The 7811-nt window shown below is 38.9% G+C and overlaps 1 long non-coding RNA gene across 1 annotated transcript; it reads left to right on the forward strand.

Moving 5' to 3' along the window:
* Positions 1-212: 212 nt before the first annotated feature.
* On the forward strand, positions 213-6466 carry LOC138804095 (uncharacterized). Its single transcript, XR_011365171.1, has 3 exons — positions 213-496; positions 4090-4200; positions 6338-6466. It is a non-coding gene; the product is annotated as an uncharacterized lncRNA (long non-coding RNA).
* Positions 6467-7811: the final 1345 nt, after the last annotated feature.

Here is a 7811-nt window from a genome sequence, read left to right on the forward strand (position 1 = left end):
CTCCAACTGAATTGGACAGAATTTCCTGGGAAAAAGGCTGGGAGAACCACTGTCATCTTGACTCCGCCCATGCTGCTTGCTTCACAGGATTCTGGCCACACCCCCATTCTTTCATGCTTCTTTCTGACCAATGGGATACAAGAATGGTGGCCATGCCCACATTCCATGCTGCCAGGTAGCACTGGGATTCCCTCTGTTAGTTTACACCACTACCAGCAGTTCAGGAAGGTAGAAGGGGCTGAGTCCTGAGGAAGAAACTCGAGGTGACTTTGGAGTATAGTAGAAAATTGATGCTCCCACCCCACCTGACCCCTCCCCTCCCTTCACGCAGTGCCAGGTTTCAAACCTCAATCAATGTGTAGCTGCCAGCCGGCCTAAATCCCAGACCTGGTCCCTGCCCCTAGTCTTCTGCTCTGGGCCCATGTGTCCACAATGCTGGCGCCATCGCTGCTGCCCCAATTGGAGCAGCTGCCAACAGCTTCTCCCTGCAGCACAGGTGAGTTTCTGTCCCAACAACAACCTACCCTGGGTCAAACACCCCTCTGGGGGCACCATGATCCCCCTGCTTGTTTCCTCTCCATGGCGCTGATGAGCCACCTTTCTGTCTTGAGGATTTCTGAGATAGAAACTACAAATATGCTTAGGCTGGGCTGGATCGCGGTCCTCCTGTGAAAGGTATGCTCCACCAGGCCTGGTCCTCTGTAATTGGGATTATAGACATGTGTCATGCTCAGTCATCGGTTAACATGGATTATCCTAAACTCAGTCCATAGCAGCGGATTCTTGACCACACGTGAAGCTCTTGGTAGGGCCTCAACCATTGGACCTCAGTCTCCTCACAGGACAGTTGTGAGGAAACAAGGGATTTATACAGAGCGATCTCTGGAAAAGAGAGGTAATGGCCTTCAGATAAGGTTTTGGCAATTCTGTGAGCATATGACAGGAAGATACCAGAAAGGGCTCAGGTGGGGCCTGTTATTAATAGTGCAACAGGTGTGGGATTATGAACCGAAACATGGCTCTCTTTCATTACTACCCTATCCCAATAAGGAAGGGGATCCTTCACTTTGTTCAGTTTTGCAGCTGGGGAATCCGAGGCAAAGAGAAGCCAGATGACCTACTTATGACCTCAAGTTCACAGGAAGCTCGGCCTGACTTCTCTACCATGCTCCCTAGGACAATGGGTGCTATTCAGTCCACTTCTTGTGGTGGGAAGTCCACTTCTTTCAATCGTGGTTCTTGAACTCTAGGATTGGGCATTGTTCCCGAGCTCCTCAGCTCAAGGCTAGCGCTTTATCACTTGATCCCACAGTGCCACTTCCAGTTTTCTGGTGGTTCTTTGGAGATAAGATTCTCAAACACGTTCCTCCAGGGCTGTCTATGAACCATGATCCTCATATCTTAGCCTCCAGTGTAGTTAGGATTAGAGTTTTATGCCACTGGCACCTGATTCAAGTGTAATTCTGATTTTCTCTCTCTCTCTCCCTCTCTCCCTTTCTCCCTCTCTCCCTATCTCTCACTCTCCCTCCCTCCCTCCCTCCCTCCCTCCCTCTCTCTCTCTCTCTCTCTCTCTCTCTCTCTCTCTCTCTCTCTCTCTCTCTCTCTCTCTCTCTCTCTCTCTCTCTCTCTCTCTCTCTCTCTCACTGTAGCTCTCAGGAACGGGTAGAATGGGTGCTGTAGGAGGTGGGCCAACGTCCCCAGGTAGCTGGAACCCAAGATGGCCCACTCATTCTGGAGTTGGGCTGTGGGTAGGGAGCTGTCTCGTTCAGCATGTTGATACATCTCCATGAGATCAGCCCTCTGAGCCCTTGCAAGACTGTCAGGGTTATTCATTTTCCATCTAGCCTTACTGGATTTATTATATTGTATTCTTTTCTACATTATTTTCTAGCACCTGGCCAATATTATGGTACATAGTTACTGAATGAAAATGTAAACTTAAGAAAGTCATTTAGGGATCTGGGAATGTGGCTTCATGATATGATGATTGCCTTGCATGCATGAAACCCTGAATTCAATTCCTCAGTACCACATAAACAGAAAAACACTGGAAATGGTGCTGTGCCTCAAGTGGTACAGTGATTGCCTTGAGCAAAAAAGCAAAAAAAAAAAAACCAAAGCAAAAAACATTTAATTAGTAAATGAAAAATAAAGAACCCATACTTGGAATATGTAATTGCTCCTGCCATACTGACACCTGACAATAGTCCATAATTCATGTACTTTTTCTTATATTAGGATATTGTGTTGAAAAAAAGTTTTGTTCATTAGGTCAGAGCAATTAATGTCTTGAATGTGCTTAGATGTCAGGTGAAGATTAATTCTGGAAATTCAAAGATTCCAGGTTTTTGAATGGCCTCTGCTAATCACAATGAGAAGGGTAGTCTAAGTGAGATTTGGAAATCTTTTTGGTTATTCATGGCACCACAACGGCAGAGGCAAATTAACAGTTGTGACAGAAGAGAAGGAATAACTCCAGAATTAATGACTAAATGATAGTTACTAACGTATACCAGAAACGTTATAGAGAACCATTTTTGGTTATTGAACAAATAGTTATCAACTAGTCTTATTCCGCATTACCTTTAGCATTCTAAATCTCTTAGGCTACTTCTTAATCTCTGTGTAATACATGTATCTCCTTCTGTGCTGTTTTTTCTTACCTTAAATTCTTTGCTTTCTAAAAATCTTAGTCTTTCTATATTTCTCTATGAACATTTCCTGATACTAAATACACCTACACAGACTGCAGAGAATGCTAACTAAGGGTCCCATAGCTCATGAGTCATTAATGAAACAACATGGAAAAGGAGGACATATTTATTGTTACCTCAAATTTTCTGAAAAGCTGCAATGCCATCATTTGATTCAAATTTCCGTTATTTGTCTACATAGTGTCATTCAGTGCACATAAATGCAAATATGAGCTGGGTGCTGGTGGATCACGCCTGGAATCCTAGCTATTCAGGAAACCAGAGAATTGTGGTTCAAAGACAGCCTGGTCAGGAATGTCCATGAGACACTTATCTTTAATTAACCACCTGAAACCCGGAAGTGGTGCTGTAGCTTAAGCGGTAGAGCACTCAATTTGAGCTGAAGAGCTGTGCGAGTGTGCCCAGGATCAGAGTTCAAGCCCCACAGCCAACAAAAAGTGCAAATATTACCTTAAGTTTCCCCAAAAGGAAGGACAAGATCAATAATCTTCCCAAGCAGAAAAAATAATTTCAAAAGGATTCAGTGCACCTACTTTTGCTGAATTATTTAAGTTATGGCTTCTTTGCTAGACATATTCTCTTCCTTTAAAAATTGTCAAATACTAGCTTTACAATAAACTTCATCTAATATTTTTTGTTTCAAAAGAGAAGTCTATACAGTTGATGTCACTTAGCTTTCTTACTATCTTAATTCAAAGCCAAACCAGGCAGGAGAGTATGTCAAACTCTTATCGCAAATTGAACACCAAAAAACCAGAAGTGGAGTTTTGGCTCAAACAGTAGATTTCTAGCTTTGGGGGCAGGTGGGCAGGAAAGACAACTGTTCAGGGACAGGATCCAGCCTCTGGGTTCAAGGCTCAGGACTAGCACAAACTAAACAAACAAGCAAATAAAAATCCCAGATTTATCTTTGGGGCCCTCCTTAAAGGTGAACTGGTCAGAGTAGAGGCTTCTTTTGCTGATCATATTGACTGGATCCTGCTTTTTTGGAATCCTTGTTGCTCTGGAGAACTCAGAACCAGACCAAAGGAATTGATAACTGACTCCTGCATCGAGAATCATCTCAGGGGTGAAATATCCATCTATAAGACACTTTAAAACCTCTATGTCTTTGTTACTTTGCAGGAGAACACTTTTAAAACAATGTTATTTCCTTTTGTTTTATACTGGCCTTCAAATGGTACATTATTTCTTTTTGTAACACTATGAACTAGAAGTTTACAGAAAAAAATTATATGAGTAAAGAACACACTCAAAAAGCCAGGGACAGAGTTTCCTTCAAGCCTTGGGATACTTTTTTGTACAGTAAAAAGGAAAGCACAAGGTAACTTGAACTTTGTTTTTCCTCTATGTTCCATTCCTCTCCTGGGGTCAGTTTCCACATCCAGTAACAGTTACTTCCAGTAACAATCGATGGTGCTGCTTGAGGTATACTGAATGTTTTCTGGCTTCACTGCAAGAAGACTAGAACACCTATGGACCTGAGGTAAAACGTATTTCAGAGAAAATTTAGTAAAGAGAAAATATGAAATTTATATTGCTTATAAATATATTATACATGAGTACATTGAGTTCAAACTTTGTAAGTTCTCTGTAAGTTAAGGCGAATTTTAAATAGGAAGAAGGTTTTCAGAACATTCTTTTTGTGACTGTACGTGCTGTTCATTATTTCCCAAGTATGCATGAGCTAACAGTAGGGAAACAATAGCAATAATAGGAGAAAGAGAAGTTCTGTGTTTAAGTATAAGGGTTCCATACAGTATAGAAGACTACAAATAAGCAACATTGAAACAATAAAGCCAAGTCCAGTATGTAGATTTATGAGAGTGATATACAGAAAGCAAGACTCCTATGTGGAACATGAAGTATGAGGCCACTCCCATTCTAAATCATGCTTGCTAATCATGCAACTTTGTAGAAAGTACAATGGAAGAATAATTCTGTTTTCAATGCAAGTCAGATATAAAAGCATGGATTTAACTGGAAAAATGTCCATCTTGTGAGAGCAGGGATTATGCTAGCAATAAACTGGTGCCTAAGATCTCATTTCTTTTTTTTCTTTACACACACACACAGACACACAGACACACAGACACAAACACACACACATACACACACACACACACACACATATATATATATATATATATATATATATATATATATATTTGTTGGCGGTGATCTTGGGACTTGAACTCTGGGCCTGCGAGCTGTCTCTCTGCTATTCAGCTCAAGCTAATGCTCTACTACTTGATCCACAGTGCCAATTCCAGTTTTCTTTTAGTTAATTTGAGACAAGAGTCTCTGGGAGTTTCCTACCGGGGCTGGCTTTGAACCTCAATCCTCATATCTCACCATGACCCAGCTTACGATCACATTCCTAACAGTGTACACTCAAGATGTGTAATGTGTCTGTTCATCTATCTTTATAAGAATTCTTTAGTTAGGGATGAAAGGTATCTCAGAGGTACAGAGCTTGCCTCGCATGCATGAGGCCCTTGGTTCGATTCCTCAGTACCACTTAAGCAAAAAAGAAAAAAGACAAAATTGGCGCTGTGACTCAGGTGGTAGAGGGCTAGCCGTGAGCTGAATTGCTGAGGGACAGAGCCCAGGACAAGAGTTCAGGCACCATGACCAGACACCCCACCAAAACAACAAAAAAAAAGAATTCTTGAGTTAAAAATATGGGCTACAGCTTAGACATTACTCTCACAAAAATGTTTGTCGTTTAAAAGTTGATACTCCTGGAGAAATAAAACCTAAGAATGTAAAGGAGTCTGGGAAGTTCTATTGGCATCCAGCCTGGGCAGAACACTCTTTGCAACAGTATATAAAATTAAGCAGTCAAAATCTGGATTGGAAGAATGGCTCAATTGATGGAATATCAGTCATGAGCAAGATTGCTGAATAAAAGCTTGAGGCTTTTGCATATATACATACAGACATACACATACACCCAGAGGCACTTATATATGTACACACAAATACACAAATGAAACAACTCTCAGAATGTGTAGAAAAGTTACAAAACAATAAATATATGTCCTGAACAAGACTAGAATCAAGTGATAATTTTTAATATTTGAAAGTCCTCAAATGAACTTCCTTCAAATAAGTTTGAGAATATTACATTGGTAGGGATCAGAGATAGTAAAAATCAATAATCATTATAAAGGGATCAGATCCATGGAGGAATGAATCAGAGATCTGGCCGGTGCATTTGAAAATGTTCATATCCTCTATCAAATGTTAGAACATCTTTGAAAATAGTAGATAAAGTCTAAGCAGTCACTCTGGTGTATAATATCACTGGAGAAGTTCAGAATTGGTAGTCTATATCTAGATTAAATAAACCAAGAAACTATGGCAGGGCAATGTGATACAAGCTTAGAATTCTAGCACTGAGATTAAGACAGGAGATTAGATAATGGAATTTCATAGTGATACCTTCCCTGGACCAAGGTGTATAATTTTGTCTTAATAAAACAAAACAAACAAGAAAGGAATACATAGTTGGACATTTGGGCTAATTTTGTCATTATATTTTGAGAAGTCAAATTTCCTGTTGAAATGCAACTCATACTTAATCCTCACTTGTGTTTTAAATTCTCTCTTCATTACAGAACATTCCTAGATGCAAAATGACTCATGATTCCCATCCAAAATTTGAAAAAATAAGTTATCATCATTCTGTTGTAACCCAAAGAAATGATGAAGAATTACACAAGCTTAAGCTTGGAAAAATAGCAAAGTTCATCTAATGAAGGATTTTGAAGATCTTGCTAAATTAGAATTTAGATATAAAATATTTTGGTTTTGTTTGTAATTTTATATTCTATAGGATTCTACAAAATTGTTTTTAAGTAGAGGGTTTAATTGACATTCACAAATGATTTTGCATTCTATGTGCCTAGAATATTCTTTCAAAAACTTAGTAAATAGATAATTCCAACAGTTCATGTATGAAATGATAATGTGAATGTTGTAGACAGAGTTGCCAACAAATTGATGACATTAATTTATAAATTTAGAATAAGAGGAAATTTTTGGAGTCTTTGGTATAACATGGTATGAAGAGCATAATCGTGTGACATCTTCTTTCTTCTACCTGTATGTAACACAGGAAGCAATTTCCTTAATTATTTGCTACTGTATACACTGAGAAAAATGTTACGTTTGGGGTTTGATTTTATTTTTGTTTTTGTTTTATTGGTTTGTCCTAGGGCTTTTACTCTGGGCCTGGACACTGTCTCTGAGCCTGTTTATGCTCAAGGCTCGTGCCCTACCACTTCAACCTCAGTGCCACTTGCATCTGGGTTTTGCTGAGAAGTTTATTGGAGATAAGAATCTAGGGAATATTCTTGCCTGGGTGGGCTTTCAACTATAATCTTCCAATCTTAGCATCCAGAATTTATATGATAGCTAAAAATTATAAATATAAGTAATATTTGCAAATGTTCTGATCTTAAAAATACCAGTGGGGGGAAAATGATGCAACCCAGTTTATTGTGGTGTTCTTACCAGAACATGAATCGCATCACATTAGCAGAGCTGTATTTTTTCACAATAGAGATAAGCTATTCATCATATGAATTAAGGGAAGTTTGAGATGCACCCTAAAAGTTGGAGAATTTTGGGCTAGGATGACTCTATATCATAAATATTGGTATTGGTGGTCATAAAAATAATAGCTTATTGTGATAAACAATTGCTTACTCTTGAAGAATTCATTATTACCGATGCTACATAGTTTTATCCTCTACCAGAACATGGTTATTTTTCTGTTGTCTCTCAATCTGTAACACCCAATTGGAAAATGCATCTATTGCAAAATTACATAACATGCAAGCCGGTATTGTTTTGAATCTCTCAGGTATGGAATCTTCAGAATTTGAAAATGAGTAATTACTAGTCATTGGAATGTTGACGAACACATATATTCTGTCTTCTTAACAACTTATTTACTTTTACAAGTTATTTGTTTCCATAGAATTAAACTGTTTTCGCTTTTAGTATGAGAAAGTACTATATTTATTCTTTTTTCAAAATATTGGTAAGTATATTGTGAAAATATTGTCTAGTCGGATAGCATTCAAG

Source organism: Dipodomys merriami, unplaced genomic scaffold (assembly GCF_024711535.1).
Source record: "Dipodomys merriami isolate MVZ:Mamm:240054 unplaced genomic scaffold, mDipMer1.0.p SCAF_356, whole genome shotgun sequence".
Taxonomy (NCBI): domain Eukaryota; kingdom Metazoa; phylum Chordata; class Mammalia; order Rodentia; family Heteromyidae; genus Dipodomys; species Dipodomys merriami.